Source organism: Pinus tabuliformis, chromosome X (assembly GCF_031772625.1).
Source record: "Pinus tabuliformis cultivar Carrire ecotype Pingquan chromosome X, CPIR1, whole genome shotgun sequence".
In the NCBI taxonomy this organism is placed as follows: Eukaryota; Viridiplantae; Streptophyta; class Pinopsida; order Pinales; family Pinaceae; genus Pinus; species Pinus tabuliformis.
In genome coordinates, this window is record NC_142308.1 from 425,524,782 (window position 1) to 425,544,138 (window position 19,357).

The window sequence follows — 19,357 nt, forward strand, 5'->3', positions numbered from 1 at the left end:
ATATATTTTATGGCGCATTCATTGTAATCGTGCGCATAATCGTTGTTTGATTAAACGTGGATGTTTGTTTTGTATGAAATGCGATTGGTGTATTGATGTGGGTGCCCGAGTGGTGGGCTAGCCATTCCGGCCAGGCGGGTTCGAACCCCGCCGCCCACGGTTTGTTAACAAGTGGCAAATGGAGGTGGGAGTGGGCCGGGTCCACCGGAGGTGGCCCTCCCACAACCCATATATAACATGATTGTAACGTATGGTGGTTGGGGGGGCCGACGGGGGTCATGGCCCGTCGACCATTTTTAATTCAAATTTGTTTTTCATTAATTATAATATGAGTTGGGTCGTTGGGGGGGTGGCGGGGTTGGTGGCCAGCCACCCCATAAAATATATATATATATATATATATATATATATATATATATATATATATATATTATATTTTTTTATATAACAATATTTTTTTTTGATTTTGTCTAATATAGGGGATATTAGACAAATTAATGACCCAACAAATTCGTCTGCTTTCAGGAGCTGGGTTTCATACCCTAGGGTCGGTCAAATTGTAGGATACTTAAACCTGGCCCACAACCCAACTTTGACCAAAACTTTGACTGGCTCTTTCTCCCTCATACGAGCTCGGATTTGAGTTGGAATCAGGGCGACGAGCACTTCGATCTGGTGCTGGTTTGGGAACGTTTTGACCATTTTGAATTTTGACCCTTTTTGAGTCCTCTAGGACTTTTGCATGTGTCTGGAGCTACCTGGATCAATCCTCCCCACTGAGGAGCTTTTGGTCCTCCAAAAGCATGAAAAATAATCTACCACTTCTTTGTACCTTGTCTGCACTTACAAGTATCTGATATGTCACCCTTCCTTCTCCTTCACCTTTGTCCTTCAGAGCCATAAGCGATGAGCCAACACCTGCAACCTCTGCAAACCTGTAGTACAGTTATGCAAATTACATGCTTAATTCACATGACCAACTAATGACCCAAGCATCCCATACTTGCCACGAGTTTATAACACATACTCGGTGGTCAAGTTTACATCAAAATGGAAACAATACCCCAGCTACGAAAAAAAGGCCAACATATCATTGTTGCTTCAATAAGTGATGGAAAACACATCATCAATATAACACATGATTTACAAAAATAAGGCCAAACACTATTGTTTCTTTGACAAGTGATGGAAACACGACATCACTTTCACAGTTTAACATGTAATGCAAAATAAGACCAAACATCATTGTTGCTTAACAAGTGATGGAAAACACATCATCACTTTTATTAAAATGCAACAAATGATTTACAAAAACACTACCATGACAAGCTAACATATCTAGAAATAATTTTCACTTATCGATGTGAATGGATCATCTCCTTGTGGTGGTTTTGTGATACAGCCTTAGCCGCTAATACCCACATTATGCAAACAAAATCGCATGCCATATACATGTCCCGAGATTAATCACTTAATCCATGGTGAAAACCTTCACAATTCAAGGTTTAAGGCCCCTTAATTAAACTTTATGCGGAATTACTACATCTGATGAAAACCCACTTTATTAAAGGTTAATTCTTTAAGCAGAAATATATTCCCGTTTCCTCTTAATCCTTATAACTGAACCCATCATGATCCTTTGGTTAACTCTTATTAACTGCGCATATCAACCTTACCATAGTCTTCAGACTTTGGTTAAACTCGACTTAAGCCATAATATATTTACTTTGCTTATTTCTATTATATCCCGTATAATAGAAATATTACATAAACCCGCACTTAAACATTACCTTTCTGCCTTTGTACAGACCTTTGCACATTTATCGATACTCAACCTTTCACTTCAAATCTACATCGTTGATTTCTTCCTTCTGATCAACGGCTATTGTGCGATCTCCAACTTTCACCCATTCCGCTGGAACTCAAAGAAGTCAAACTTCTTTTAAATAACCCATCCGGTTCGCCTGGCGTGTTAACCCACACACTTATTCGTGCGCGATTACCGTCTGATCCATCAACCATCGAACGGTCATGATTATCGGAACTCAACGAGGTTTTAAGCCTGTTGAATAAAACATCATCGCGTCCGTTTTCTGGATTAAACCTTGTTCTTTCCCCGACATGATATGCGCTCGATCAATCACCCAATGCATGGCTATGATCTACCCAGACTTCAACTGGATTAAGTCACGGTTCATAACTTTCTCAGGTCCGGAATTGAAATACTGCTTACGGCTTTGAGATCGCGCGAGAAATAACTTCCCACCTACGAAAACCGCCTTTCCATTCTAATTAACGCCCATGCATTTTCACCACGGAATGACTGTGGATCTATTTCCATCGGACGACTACGATATCTTCTCCACCAATCCTCATTCGTCATTATTATCCATCGGTCTAGACAATCGAACGGTTTCTGCTATGCTAGTCAATCGACCCAAATCTCGATTTAAACTCTCCTCCGTTTGCTTATTGGTGGAATTGCGTTAAACACACATTTATCTCCGCGCTCTGTCCTTCTAGATTTCGTTTGCACACACATATCTTATGCAACAACACTTCGTTTATAAATAATTACAATCTAGTCACATATGTACTCTACACAGGGTTGAAATCGAATTTTGTATTCATAAACAAGTATTTACACAGGTTCTTCTCTCATGCCTGATTTCCAATATCAGTGGCCTCTGTTTCCCTATTTGCCTATAGGCTTACAATCAAGCTCTATCTAATCTCTGAATTTTAATTCACACTCTAACTAACTAACTAACTAACTAACTCTTCCTATGCCTTTTAGGCCTACATTTATACAAAAGGTTCTATGAACCAATTATGGTTCAGATCCTTAATAATTTCAACTAAATCCTAAGAATCCTCTCAATCCCATAAATTATGAACTAATTCCTAATTTAATATCTACAATTAATTTCCAATCTATCAATCCCTATGAACTCTCAACTATCCTAATTCTCTCATGTTCCCCTTCATTCAAGAACATTTACAATATGCCTCTCAATACTTAATTAGATCCTATTCTCATAAAATCACTCAAAAACATTAAAATTACATTAATTTGATGCATAGGAAACCAACTTCCTTAAAACACAAGACCCCCTATGTCTACTAAAATACAATGATATTTCTGAGCCGAATGCTCCTGCATCAGACTCCCAAGGTTGAAAACATTCATGATCTCCTGATCATGTGTTCTCATGTGTTAATAAAAAAACCTCCAGGGTCCCAAACTTTAGTTTGTAACTGCCCAAATGCCTTGCACCTTTGCTGCTGTTGTATATCTGTTGTCTTCTGGTTCATCTTCCTCTCTTCAATCAGTTTCAAATTCTGATTGATCACTCCTCTTGCTGTCATTTTCCTCAACCTGGACTGTTTCATCATCAACTGCCATAATTCTTCAATCTCCATCTCCAGCACATCCTTGAGCTAGTAACAAATCTTTCTTTTATTACTCTGCCACTTGTTGTTGTACTTTGTCCACTCATCTTCAACCTGTTGTTTACTTTCTTCAGCTTTTTCTACTTCAACTTCTGCTATTACTCTTGAGATTGCTCCAGGTACTGCTGTAGATATTGCTTCCACCCAAACTTCCTGAATATCCTTGAAGATATCTCCCTCTGCAACATCTATTTTCTGCTCCTTGTCTGCAAATTCACTTTCCAATGATTTAATGTTTTTGTTCCATGGGCTAAGTACTATCATGAAATCTTCCTTTTCCTCCTTCATATCCTCAACAACAGATTCTTTTGACTATCTGCCAATCTCCTCATTAACCAAATGTGCATGTGCTCCCCCTTGGTTGTCCTCATGAGACAACATAGTCTCATTCTCCATCAGAATGCAATTCTGATCTTGCCTCTTTGAAATGTCTTTGTACATTTCCTTCATATTCATGTCAACTTCAAGTGACTACCTATCACCTGATTCTCCTTTATCCATATGCCAATCTCTGTATTTAACTTCATATCTTTGGTCTTCATGCTGAACTTGTCCTCTATTAAGAAGTGCATCTATATACGTCTTTTGTACCAGTTCAAAATTGTCTTCTTCTGAGAAGTATTCATCATCATATATGGGTTTACAATCTTCTTCAATTTCTATGATACCATTAGAATATTTTCCATCTTTATCTACTTCAAAACCTGCCTGCTTACACCAATAATGAGAAACATGATATCCTTTTACCAGCATCATTTCTAATTTATCATTACACATGAGACATTTATTAGGCTTCTCATCTTCCTTAACATGTATAATAGTTTGTAATAACTGTTCTTCATTTGCTAAATCTGCAACCACACACAAAATGTCAGAAATAAAAACATTATGCCTGTCCACCTTACTTATCATCATATCCATTTGTTGATTTGAACTCTTCAAAGAGCTCATGAGACTTCCTGCAAGTCTCTCTTCCTCCCCATTCTCTAAACAACTTTTAAGATCCTCAATAGATCTCTTCTCAACATCGCCTGCTTCAGCGATGTCTTCCTAATCTTGTCCACTGCAGTGAACTTCTTCATTCTCATTCAGTTTTGATTTTACAACTTGAACACTTACTCTTTGGTTTTCTAGCCTTTTATCCAAAAGACTTAACTCGTGCCATAAATTTGCCATCTCACTTGGGATTCCTCCTAAATGCTCTGTACAATCCTCACTATCTTCTTCTTTGTGACAAGTATAATTTTTTGGTGACACTACTTCTTCATTTTCGATCAGAATAAAATTCTGACCCTCCATCTCTGTGATAGTTTTAGATGTCTGTCCATCACTCTTCCTTTGGCCATCTAAGAAAATCAATTTCTCTTTGCCCTTACCAATAAAAAATTCTTTATCATAAGATATAACTGTCTCATCTCTACTGGAGATATTTCCTTTACTAAGCAAGGAATTTATGAACTCCTTCTGCTATAATAACTCAACTTGATATTCATTTGAAAGATAGTCATCATCATACTTTGTTTGGATACTTTCAGCTTCACTCAAGACAGTCCCATAGGATGGTTTGTCTTTTGCAATACCTGCATTCACACACAACTTGTCAATTTTAAAACCACCAGACCTCATGATCTTACTTGATGATTCAATCACCAAGTCCTCCTGTTGTTCCAAGTCCTTTACATGACTCAGAAATATTTCGATGGTCTACTCTTCAATCTCATAAAGTCCTTCACTTGGGTGATTGATATCCTTCCCTACTTCTTCTTGCTTTTGGCCATCATCATGAGTCAAACTTCCTTTGATTTTAGTCTTTGCAATATGCTGAAAAGTAAAACTTTTTCCCAACTGCATATAGGCATTTAATGAGACCTATCTATCTCATCCTCTTTCAGAACAAAATTTATATTCTGCCTGTCTTCTTCCTCCTTTATGACAATATCATCAAATTGTCCTTTTTCACATGTTTCACCTGCAAACATACACAAATTATTAGATTTAAAATCATGTGTATGATGAGCCTCATCGTTGAGTAATTATATGGGCCTTAATTCACCTCCTAGCTTAGTCAAACCAACTATTCTCACAACTTATTGCATACTTTTGATTATATTTTGTTTATGAAATGAGTTAGAGTTGGATATTTGGCTTTGTGCTCTAATGTGCATGTAATGCGGGAATAAAGGATATAAGCAAAGAAAAATGCAGGTATAAAGGATAAAAGAAAAGAACTATGGCAAAGACCTTGGTAAAGACTCGAATGGGACAAGGGAGAGTAACTATAGGAGGTAAATCCTCCTCATTTACTACCCCTTCATTCGAATATTCCACCATCCGCTCGGAGTGCACACAACCATCACTTTGAAGACTAAAAGACAGTCGAGCAAGGGAAAGGGACAAAAGCCAATTTTTCTTGAGTTATAGGCCAAGCCTCCCTAATGGGAAGAAAGTCGTTAGAGACTTCAAATGTATAAATAGAGAGGCTTAGGACCTTAGTAGGATTCAAACTTCTATTGTAAAACTATGTTTTATTTCTGAGTTGTAAAGACTTGTGACAATTTGCTCTATAATCCATGGTTTTTATAATAAGAATGAGTTCTGTTTAAGCCAGCTCTAAGTTAACTTCGAGGGCTGAAGCTCTTGGGTCAAGGCCCGACCCAAGTAGCCAAAGCTCCTCTTTACTGTACATGTATGCTAGCATAGTTTCCTGGTTTTCATTGTTCATTTGCTTAAACAACTTCTTGGTTCTGTTTATTTGTTTAAAAAACTTTCTGGTTCTGTTCATTTGCTTAAGTAGGATTCATGGTTTTTCTGGTTATTTGCTTAGGTAGGTGCATTTGCATTACAATAGTGTAGAGTAGATCGGTTGTGCTATAGTTTACTTCCATTTGTGCCTTCTTTCAGTTGATCACTAGCAGGTTGTGCGCAGGTGTCTCGACCTCATCTCCTCCCTCTGGGACCATGACTTAAGGAAGAGACCCTTCAGTAGCCCCAAAAACACCGGTCTCTAGTTCTCGCATGGGCTATGGTGTTCGTTGTTTAATGCAGTTATTTGTTCACCCGCACTCATTTGAAACCGCCTCCAGCACGGTCGTCATGCATCGCTTCCTCGTCGTTCAATCACCAACAAACCTTCATAATCATCATTTGATTCACTATTTTCTCCAGCTGCTTCCTCGCGTGGAGTCCACGACTTACTTTATGAACTTTAAGTCTCCATCGTCGATTTTCCTTGCTTGATCCGATGGATATCGCGTCACTCGATCACTTTAGGCGCTTTAAACCCCCACCGTCGATCTGCCTTGCCTGATCCGACGGTTGTCACTTCACCCGATCACCAACTAGCTTGGCCGATCTCCACCATTGATCAGCCTCATCTGATCCAACGGTTATCGTGCAATCTTGCGCGGATTAGTGCATGAACGTTATCCGCCCGAGAGCACGCGAGAAAAGTGGTTTTCTCATGCTATGTGTCGCGCAGTAAGGCTAATCGCGTGAAATTTCCAAATAATGCTTATAGCCTGAAGGGCATGCAAGAAACTACTTATCGCCTTAGAAACCCACTCCCTCATTTCCGCACGTTTCTTTTCCCCGCGATATGATCTCTGCCGTCTATCTCTTGACTTCACCTGCGCGATAAGATCTTAGCCGTTCATCACTACTATTAGCCTCGTCCATCCATCTCTTGACTTCACCCATGCGATTAGATCTCGGCCATTCATCTCCTGTTAACCTTGTTCGTCCATCCACTCACTTAATCCCTCACGACACGATCTCCACCGTTCATCTGCTTTGTTCCCTTGTTCGTCCATCCATTCACTTAAGCCTTCACGATAAGATCTCCATTGTTCATCCTGTTAGTTAACCATGTTCGCCCATCTATCTACGTAACCTCCTGCGATCCAATCTTCGTCGTTCATTTGCCTTTCACTTGACTGATCCAATAGTTCTTATGAACTGTTGCTCCCTCACGTCCTCCTTTCACTGATTTCGACCTCCGATTGCTTTTTCTGCTTGAAACCCAATTTAGCCTAAGTTTCTTTGTTACATCTTAGTCTAGTTTTGATGTTCTTTACTCCTGTAACTTAGATAATTAGCATTAGGTTAGTGTTAATTTAGCAATTCTCCTTAGCATAGATGTTTAATTGGTTAGTTAGGTTATGGTGTAAGTTTAGCATTTCATGTTGTTTTCTTCATTACTGTTGTAGAGTAGCTCTCTCTTAGAATAGGTTTGCTCTCCTTCCATCAAAGACTTAAGCTTCTTCTGACCCTCTAGAAGTTTGGCTTGGAACCCCTGGGGTATATTTCCAGACAAACAGTGACAATAGGCAGGACCTTCACTTCTACTTGTGCTTATAGCACTGTCACCTCCAAGTTTGTACGAACCTCGGGTTGAGAAGTAAAGTTGGTAGCCTTGGGAGTTGCAACATTCTTGTTGCAATACCTAGGCTCATCACTTTTTGGCGCTGTTGCCGGGGAGGTGTCTAAGTAGAAGTAATTACTACTTTCTTCTATTTCTAGTCTTTGACTTTCTTTTCTTCTACTTCTTATCCTCAATATTCTTCCATTTTTTTCTATTTCTGCAAAAGTAATCTAGTTTCTTTCTTGTTTTCAATTGTCATTATCTACTTTCATTTCTGTTATGCAAGTACCTTCTATGTTTGACAAAATTTGGCAAAAACCAACCCAAAAACATTTGCTTTCATGCCTTGTAGGAATAGGGACAATTTAGGTAAATTCTTGTCAAATACCCCCACTGCATCCAACAATCAACCTTCTTTCTTCTTCAGTGACGGTGAATTAGAAGACCCTTTAGGTGAGCAACCTTACCTATTTGAGGAACCTACAAAGGAAGAAGAAGAGGAAGAACCCATTCCTACTAAACCAATGGCTGAAAACCGAAATGATAGAGGAAATAGAGAGAGAATTGAGGGTGCCTTCCCTATTAGGGAAACTAATGGGGACACTAAGATGAAGAATACTCATTTCCATGGCCTAACCACAGAGGACCCTGACACCTTACTGTTTGAGTTTGTTGTTATATGCTGAACCTATGACTATACTGATGATGAGCAAAAGTTAAAACTATTCCCATCTACCCTCAAGGATGCAACATTGCGCTAGTTCATGGGTTTACCTGGAGATAGCATCACAACTTGGGCTCAGATGCAACAAACCTTTAACAACAAATATAGGGACTACTGTAGGTCAAAGGATACTAAAGAAGAGATTTTCAGGATGACCATAGGCCAGGATGAATCCTTAGAAGACTATGAAGAAAGATTCCAGCTCAGTTACAAAAGGGCCAGGTGCACACTTGACCTTGAGTCACTAAAACTGGTCCTGCTTAGAGGAGTAAGGGAGGATCTTCTAGATACCTTACATATGATAGCAGGAGGAGATGTCTACCAATTACCCTATGAGGATATTAAGATTGTCTTTAGAAACCATTCTAGGGCAGCCAGGAAAAAGGGTAGGGGTAGTCAACCTATGGCCAATACATCATCCTCCAACTTATCCATCAAGGGTGAAATTGGAAATATGCTGGAAGATTTCAAAAGTGATATGCTGCAAACCCTTGCCTTGCAATTAGACACCATGAACATCAAAAGGAAGCAAGAGGAAGTAGAGAGAGCCTTGGCCATCTTTTGTCCTAGATGCACCAGGAGGCATCCTAGGAATGAATGTCCATTGAACTGTATTAAGATTTGCTCAGTCTGTGAAGAAAACCACTCCACAGACAAGTGCCCTTCTTTACCTAGACTCAAAGTTGTATATCAAGGAGCTGAAGGGGTCACTAAGCAGCTTTGCTACATCAACCAAAGGAGACCTCTTGGGCCTAGACCATACCAGCAGGGTATGCAAGGGTCATCCCATGCATATTACAACCCCAACCAAACCACAACTATACCTTCTCGGGGACTCCCTGCTCATCCTTCCTGGTCTACACCTCCTCCTTGATCCTATGCATCTCAGTATCAATCGCAGGTAGCCAGCCAATCATTTCAACCTTATGTTCAACCACAACATCAGTGGAATACTCCACACCAGGGGTGGAGGCCCCAATTCAACAATGTTCCAGCCCTATTTCCTCCACCACCTACCCAACCACAACTCTTGCACTCTGCTCCACTCAAGCAACCTGAGATGCCTGTCCAGACAAATCCGAACCCAAACAATAGGCAGGCTAAATAAGCATACAGTGGAGAGACATCATACCCAGCTTATGCTGTGGAAATCCAAGATATCAACCTAAGATTTGGGAGAATTCTCCCTGATAACCAACCTCCCTCTCCACATGGGGAGGTTGAGGAAGAAAGAGAGGAAAGTAACCTTAAAGTAAATTCACCCTTTCCTGAGAGATTAGCCCAACCACTCCAGCCTACCCCAGAAGAAACTGAACTTTTGGGAGAATTGAAAAATCTATGTGTAAAGATTCCCCTTCTCTAGGCAATCAAAGATGTTCCTATTTATAATAAGTTGATTAAGGAGAAGTGCTTCAAGCATCTAGGAAGAAGAAAAAGGGATGCCCATACCATTAATTTCATGGGGCAGTTGTCTGACTTAATGCTGGGACAGGTAATATGTCCAAAATATTTGGACCCTGGAAGTCCTGTAGTAGATGTGCACATCAATGGCACCATTATACCACACACTCTGATTGACCTTGGGGCTGCCATTAATGTGATGACCAAGGACACCATGCTCAAGCTCAACCTCCAAGGGTCATTGAGGAAGACCACAACAGTTCTGCAACTTGCAGACCATTCCATAGTCACCCCTGAGGGAATTGTGGAGGATGTGATGGTCTACATTGACTCCTGGGAATACCTTGCAGATTTCCTAGTTCTCTAGCCTAAGGCTAAGCTTACTGGTTACCCTCTGATCCTTAGGAGGCCATGGTTGGCCACAGCTGATGCTTACATTAGCTGCAGAGCTGGGAATATGACCATCAAGAATGGGCATATGTCCAAACAGTTAGTCTTATACCCTCCTGCACAACCTACCCTAAAGAATGATTTACCTTTATGGTTAGAGGAGGAGAAAGAAGATGAGGTTTATTGTGCCCAACTTTATGCTTTGGAAGCAACCATGGGAGGAGGATAACAAGATGAGGATGACTTAATTGAACACCTTCTCCAAAGTCCAACTCCTAATTCATTACCATTAGAAGAGGACGTAAGGGAAACCCAGAGTAATCATCCAATTAACTTATGCTTGGCCAATTCGAACCCACTCCGTGTCAAAACCATAGAATTTGGACTAGAGAGAACTTTGAAAATTAACCCATCTCTTTCTGCTTTAGAAGAGCAAAAGCTATGCAACATGTTGAGAGAACACCTAGAAGCCTTCAATTGGAGTTATAAGGAAATGAAGGGAGTACACCCCTCAGTGTGTACTCACCACATATACATCAAATACGGTTGCAAGCCAATCAAGAAACCACAAAGGAGGATGAATCTAGCTCTTAAAGACATAGTCAAAGAAGAACTGCAAAAACTACTAGATGTAGGATTCATTTACCCTATCTCAGACAGTGAGTGGGTCTCTCCTTTAGTGTTAGTTCCCAAGAAAAATGGTATGTGGAAGATTTGTGTTGATTATAGGGAGTTGAACAAAGCCACAAAGAAGGATCATTTCCTTCTACCCTCCATTGACCAAGTGCTAGATGGTCTGGTAGGGAAGAAGTTCTTTTCTTTCCTATATGGATTCAATGGGTACAACCAAATCCAAATCTACCCAGAAGACCAGGATAAGACCACATTCACCTGTCCTTGGGGTACTTTTGCCTATAGGGTCCTTCCTTTTGGCCTATGCAATGCTCTTGCCACTTTCCAAAGAGCAATCTTGAGTATTTTTGCTAAATTAGTACATGATGTTGTGGAAATCTATATGGATGACTTTACACCTTATGGCTGTGATTTCCAAGAAGCCTTGACTAACCTAGGCAAAGTATTACACAAATGCATTGAAATGAATCTGTCTCTCAGTCCAGAAAATGTGAATTCTTAATGACTGAAGGGACCGTGCTAGGTCATTCAATATCTCAGCAAGGACTGTAGGTGGACCTAAACAAAATAGCAATCATCCAAAGGGTCCCACCTCCTTAAAAGCAGAGAGATGACATGAGTTTCTTAGGGTTAGCTGGATACTAGCAAAGGTTCATAAGGAATTCAGCAAGTTGGCCTCTCCTTTGTTTGGGTTGTTGGCCAAAGATTCTGAGTTTATATGGTCAAAGAGCTGTCAAGAGGCCTTATACATTTTAAAGGGTAAGTTAACAACTGCACCAATCCTTAGAGACCCAAACTGGGCCCTCCTTTTTCATATTCATGCTGATGCCTCACACAAAGCCATAGGGGTAGCCTTAGGTTAGGAAGAGGAGAAATTGCCCTATGCCATCTATTTTATTAGTAAGAACCTATTAAAGGCTGAGCTAAAATATAATATGACCAAAAAGGAACTCCTGGCTGTTGTGCATTCATTGAAAAAATTTAGGCATTACATTACAAGCTATCAAACATTTGTGCATACTGATCATGCTGCAATAAAATATTTAATGAACAAACCAGATGTGAATGCTAGAATTATAAGATGGCTTCTTTTATTACAACAATTTGATCTAACTATTGTTGATAAGCCTGGTAAGGAAAATGTTGTTTGCCACTTTCTATCTAGGATGAATCTGCCTGTAGGTGAAGAAGGAATGGTGGATGACTAGTTACCAGATGAGCCATTTTTTTTTTCTGTTTCAATTCTCTCCCCATGGTTTGCTGATATAGCAAACTATTTGGTATCAACACAGTTTCCACCAAACTTGCCCTCCAAAGAAAAGAGCAAGATAGTCAGAAAGAGTGCCCCCTTCACTTGGATTGGGGGCAATCTGTTCAAACTTGGCCCAGATCAAATCTTAGGAAGGTTTGTAAGGGAAGAGGAAGTCTTTGACATCCTTCTAACCTATCATGATGGGCCTTGTGGAGGTCACTTTGCATCAAAGAGGACAACATTCAAAGTGTTGCAAGCAGGTTATTATTGGCCTACTCTTCATGAGGATGTGAAAAAGTACATTAGTCAGTGTGATCAGTGCTAGAGGATGGGAAGGCCTACTCCAAGAGATGAAATGCCTCTACAACCTCAAGTGACTTTCAAGTTATTTGACAAGTGGGGCATGGACTTAATTGGGCCTATCAACCCTCCTTCAAAGCAAAAACAACACATCATTGTGTGCACTGATTATTTGACTAAGTGGGCTGAAACCAAGGCAATTAAGGCAGCAACAGAAGATGTTAATTTATGGTATGTTCTATGCTTAGAGCAGTTTACTTATTTTTGTTATTATTATCCACAGATTGGCAATCACATGTACATTAAGTAAAGTGCAGATAGAACATTAAATGATCGACAGAATACAAGCCAAGACAAGAGACACAAGATGTGGCGGCTAGCCAGGGACAAACACCAATATGGGGAAACCCTTTGATCAAATCTTCTTTTATCTTCAATAATTCAGCAAAGAGAACTAGTACAAAAATATGATTTACATCAGCAACAACAAACCCTAGATCAACCCTAAACTAGGGCAATCGATATTTGTCAAATCGGTGGTCGGATATCCTTGATTCCTTCACCAAAAAATGTGGCCTTCCAAGGAGAGTCAGGTTCACCTACTGCGCAATCCAGAGAGAGAGAATGATGGTCAACACTGGTCAAACTTCCAATCTACAGTTGCAGCCCTAAAATCTGCGTCCTTCCTTCCACACGTGTGAGAGAAGAGTCTTTTCTGCGCAAGAGAGAGAAGAGACTCTTTTCTGCGTAGGAGAGAGAGAGATGTGACGAGTGTGAAGTGTGCAAATGAGGAGAATACTCCTTGTATTTATATGCAAAACTTTGGGGTTGAATAGATGCCACTGTTGGGCTTCTGAGCCTACATAAGTTGCTGGCCGACTTTGATAATTAGTCCATTATCAAAATAAATTCATATCTCCATAAATAATTATCGAAATCGGATGATATTTAGATCAATCCTACACCTCTCGACAAGAGGAATCTAGTAAAAATTTTATCGTCCATGAATAAGGTGACCCACATGAAGTTTGGCCCTAGTTTCCAATTTTAACACTCCCTCTCAACTAGGGAGAACTTCATCTGCAATCTGTCGGACTGTCACTGCTATCCATCCATCAAATGTATTGTCCTGTATGGCTTGACCCTTCTTGCTCTACTCTGCTTGGTTCTGCTCTGCTTTGCTCAAATTATGAAGAAGAATAAATGATAGAGGATGTATCATACCATCCTCCACTGACCCGAAGTCATTCTCAGAGTGTGTACCACTCTCACTGGTCCCAGACCAATATCATTGATCCTAGATCTGTTAAACACACATGGATAGGAAAACAATGTGAAAGATAAAACATGTGAGTTCATTTTTTATTAAGATAAGATACACATTTATAGTACAATAGGTGACTCTTGGGATTCAGATCCCAAGGTCTCTTGGACTGCTTTGTCCATTCAACTTCCACGCTAACCCTTTAGGATTAGGTGTCCAACATTCCCCCCCTTAATCCGAAGGGTTATGTATGAGTCCAAGAAGAGAGCTGTAATACAAAATGTGCAAAAATGCATGGCAGCACTAGGCTGAATGTGCTCTATGAAATGTTGGTAAAAAAAGGGCGGTGGTTTAAGGATGACCACCAACACTGGAACGCTTAGTGCAGCTCCCGGAACTCTTCCAAAACTGGCAAGAAACTGGTGTCTTCTGCTAGAGGAAGTGTTCTCAATCTGTGATGGTTTAAGGATGACCAACAACTCTGGAATGCTTAATGCAATTCCTGGAACTCTTCCAAAACTGGCAAGAAGCTGGTGTCTTCTGCTAGAGGAAGTGTTCTTAATCTGTGATGGTTTAAGGATGACCAACAACTCTGCGATTCCTGGAACTCTTCCAAAACTGGCAAGAAGCTGGAGTCTTCTGCTAGAGGAAGTGTCCCAGATTGCCAACTGAAGGCATGTTCAGGCATCTTTGTCTCTGGCTACAACTCTGAAACTGGTGTGGCAGGTTGTGGCTCAGGCTCGCTTGATGTGACTTTGAAGCTTGTAGATGACCATCATTTCCCCCCCTGTCAGGTACAAGGTGAGAAGATGGAGAAAACTCAACTGCAAGACTGTTTAATACTCTGGAACAAGTTCTGACATGTGTTTGGAATATCTTCTTGGCTGTTGATGCCCATTGCCAAGAAGCGATCCATCCTAGATGAATCTTTGTTCTTGCAGAATGTTTGTTTCTGAAGCATCTGTGTGAAGAATGACTGGTTTTATGACAGTGCTTACATGGATGAAGATCGAAACAATGATCTTTCAGATGGCCAACTTGATCACAGTGTTGGCATTTCACTATCTGTTGTTGTTGTTGTTGTTGTTGCTGTGGAAGAGGTGCAGAATCTGGAACAACTGAAGCTGAACTGTCATGAGAAGCAGGTGAAGAGTCATCAATGAATCCAGCCCTCTGAAACTGAATGGGCTTTGAGTAGTCTGGAATATGAAAGGACAAGTCCTTGTCATATCCAAGACCAGTTTTGTGCTTGTTGTGGACAAGCTGTTCCCAAGGTCTGATGATGGGCTTGGGAAGTGCAGACTGAGTTTCTGCATCTGCATATACAACTGCTGCTTTATTTGAATAAACTGTACCATTATTAGCATGCTGCTGATGGGTGGTTGTCTCAATGTTCTGAACAGAAACAGGTTCAGAATGGTGTAGCTCTTCTTGCTGTAGCTGTGATTCAAGCTGCAAAAAGTCGATCTTTTCTTGTGCATCATGCAGGCAGGTCTGAATGTCACAAAGAGTGTCTTTGCTAACATTTACCTTCCCACCAATAGTGGAGTGTATTAGTGTATTCAGTAACTCTAATACATCATGAAATCTAGCCATTGTCTCAACAAAGAAATGAACACTCAGCAAGTCTAGACAAACCCCAGCTATTGAAGATTTCAAAAAATTAAGAATATCAGTTTGAAAAATACATTGTCCAATACCAGTCTTTCAGAGATTCTGTTCTTTGAATTCTGTAGAAATTTCACATTTGACTAGACATTGTAGCTGATTCCTTCAAACTTTATAAAACTTGCCTCTATATCCCTTCTGGAAGCTTAGGAATGCAAAAAGAATAAAAAATCCGCAAATACCAACAAATGTTAGGAAGATCAGTGTCAATTTAGGTCCATGGAAGAACAAGTCACCACGCTGTTCTATTCCTTAATCAACATTTATAGATCTTCAAAAAAAACTTTTGTAATGAATGATTTGAAAGCACAGTCAACAGGTTTGTTTTTAGAATTGCAGGTCTTTATGTAATTAGAGTAATCTGGTGCAGCCAAACAGGTCTTTGAACCTCTGAATACATTGCATTCTGTTGCATTATGTTTTACATATATTTCACCAACTTCTTTCAGCACAACCTTCTGTGACCATAGTGAAAAAAGGGCAATGCCTTTCACTGATTTCTGAAAACTTTCTAATTGAATGAAACCAAAGTTACCAGACTTAGCTTTAAAGCAATCAACTCAGCGTGGCAAGACAGTCAACAGTTGACTCCGGACTTAGCAGGCCTATGCAGTCAGAAGGTTGACAGCAAGCGCCGGACCACATATAATGAGGTTGCAGATGAACTTGTAGCTGAATATGCAAATCTGGACAGCACTCTTGTTTCACCAGACCGGCAACAATATGATGAAAAGAGCATTCGGCGAAGGGTTTATGATGCACTGAATGTACTTATGGCAATGGAGATAATTTCAAAGGAGAAAAAAGAAATCCATTGGAAGGGGTTGCCTAAGACAAGTATAAATGATGTCGAACAGCTTAAGGCTGAGAAATTGCTCTTGAAAAGTAGGATTGAGAAGAAAGCATCTTATTTTCACGAACTCGAAGAACAGATTATAGGCCTTCAAAATCTGGTGAAACGAAATGAGCATAGATATAGTTCAGGGAATACTCCATCTGGGGGTGTATCGTTACCCTTCATATTGGTCCAGACTCATCCACGTGCCACTGTTGAAATTGAGATCTCTGAAGACATGCAGTTAGTTCACTTCGACTTTAACAGCACACCATTTGGGCTCCATGATGATGCATATGTACTGAAAGAAATGAACTTTTGTAAAAGGCCATTTAGCACTGTATCACCATTATTACTTTGAAAAGGCGACTGCAAATTTATACTCCAATGCCGAGGAAAAAATAAAGGCAGTCACTCACACACAGGTTTATTTACACAACCTGCATCAACAGCTCAAGGATTTGACCTCTGAAGGAGATCATTCAGCTCGGCCTCCAACAGTGGTTTTCGACCTCAACGATTCGCATTGATCATATTTTGTCCTTTTTTTTTTTTTCCTGAGAAGTTTGCCCTCGATCTACCCCAAGTTATGGTTATTCTGCCTCGACATTATATTGAACTCGTCCATTAATAACAGCTACAAATTCAGCTTTTGAAACTCGAACTCAGCAGCTACGAATCGTCCCTTGCAACCACGATTTTGGCCCTTGTTTGTCCAATGGTAATGTGGCCCGCTCCTTCAACTCGTCCTGTGAGAGAATTATAATTATCCATAGTGATTAACAGCGATATAACCGGCCATGGTGAATGAAGTGTTGCCACTCTGAGACAATAGGTCAACTTTACATCGATTGCTTGATGTTATTTAATGTCAATTTACATCTACACAGTCCAATTCTGAGGATTTGGGTTCATCTGCAGCAAAGTGGGATCCCTCTCAAGGTTGGCACCCGTATCTTTCAAAACTGGCAAGATATTTAAGGGACTGCAAAGGTTCCTCAAAATAATTAGTGAAAATTTTAATTTGCTTTAAAGAACGGCCTGAACAACAAGACTTCGATGACCTTGCTTCTAACAATCCAACTGCAACCAGAATTGCAGAAAATCTTCACAAGTATTCGTCAAAACAGAGATCCCTAAAAATCACGGATTTGAGCTCGAAATTTAAAGGAAAAGCTTAAATGCCGAGAATTATCAGCTTCGGGTAGCTCAAAAGCTTTGCAAACACAAATTTCACTCAAAATAAACAACCGAGACTCAATTTCTCGTAAAGAAGCCACTCAGCAGACGAGATTTTCACCGGACCTCTTTCTTCCACCACGATGAACTGCAATATATCTCCTCAAGAACTTCACACCTCGAAAAAAACCGTTCAATAACGGCTCAACTCCACAAAATTTTCAGAAAAATACTACTTTCCAAGCTTCAAAGATTGAAACTTTCCTCAAACACAAAACCTTCCCCAAGCGGAACGGTTCAAACCACGAGAAAAGCCAGCGTCTGTGCTGGGAACAAACCCCAAAAAGCTCCTAAAAGGCCGTTACTTTACTGAAGAGATTCAAAACAAAACACCGCGCATTCGTAATCTTGCATCCAAAAACAAGAAAAGCTCTAGGCATAAGCAGCGGATTTTACCAGTAATTGCGTGCTTTCTTCTTCCTCTTGTGCTGGAAAGCCTGAGAAGCAAAGTACGGCCACAGCTATGAATGTAAAGAAGCCATTGAATCATTTACCGCAACCTCAGCATCAGCAGTTGCATCATCAACCAGCACCACAGCTAGCAATGAACCAAGCGACTAGTTCCACGAGGAGACCAAATGTTTCTCACTCCATTCCTTTTGGTTCTTTGATACCGATCATTTTCTTTTTGAAAATATAAGTATTTACATTTAAATAGGTACGCAACATTAAAAATACAATGAATCCCTTCGACTGAAGTAACTTGAGCAAAAATGTAAATGCAGACAAAAATGTTTCAACACATGAGAGTGCATTCCCGTGAGCGATATAAAAAGAGTGACAATCGACAAGAGACGGGAAATCTCAAGACCAAGATGAATAGATCAGTGATGAAGATTTCCAGAATCGAAACAAATGATTTAACCTGCGGATATTACGAAAGTCTTTAGACATTGCAAGGCATATCCTATTTGTGCCTGCGTTTCCAGCGCTCAACCAATCGTTCTACAACAACTTCCCACAGATTTTAGGCCAGCAAGTAATCATAATACTAAAGAGGGCATTTGAAGGTTTTCCAAAAGACAGAGCTTAGTACGTCAGAACGGTTTTGGAGTCGGCATTCAGGGAGCTGACACCATCAGCAGCGCAGCATTTTATATGGAAAATTGAGCAGCATCTGGCAATGAAAAATGAGCAGCCTGGAGCAGGGTAATTATCATGAAACGCTCATGGACAGTGCAGACAGCACAGGAGCAGCTAACATTTAGCTGAAGAAATATTCCTAAGAAAATATTCCTGGGACGCAGAATTGATGGCAGAAATCACTGCACAGACAGGCCATAAGACAAATGGGTCACATTAATTTTGCAGGGCAGGAATACGCCTGCTCTGATACCATGTTAAACACACATGGATAGGAAAACAATGTGAAAGATAAAACATGTGAGTTCATTTTTTATTAAGATAAGATACACATTTATAGTACAATAGGTGACTCTTGGGATTCAGATCCCAAGGTCTCTTGGACTGCTTTGTCCATTCAACTTCCACGCTAACCCTTTAGGATTAGGTGTCCAACAAGATCAATGAAGGTCATCCTAGCATAGGGAGTACGGTAGATACAACGATGCGTCCATTGGTACTACTATGGTCCCTCTCCTAATTTCCCTGCTCATTGATCAGATGAGAGGTACTTCCCATGAGTCTCAGACTGCATGGGTATGATGCCTCGACAAGAGAACTAATCATCCTGTCCACAGGAGAGCAAATCATCCTGTCCCACAAGAGAGAGAATCATCTTGTCCATAGGAGAGCGAATCATCCTATCCACAAGACAACAAATCATCCTGTCCCACAAGAGAGCGAATCATCCTATCCACAGGAGAGTGAATCATCCT

At 40.3% G+C, this 19,357-nt stretch overlaps 1 pseudogene; it reads left to right on the plus strand.

The window, feature by feature from the left end:
• Window positions 1-15,736: 15,736 nt before the first annotated feature.
• On the plus strand, window positions 15,737-16,641 carry LOC149140392 (transcription factor-like protein DPB pseudogene; annotated as a pseudogene).
• The last annotated feature ends 2,716 nt before the right edge of the window (window positions 16,642-19,357 follow it).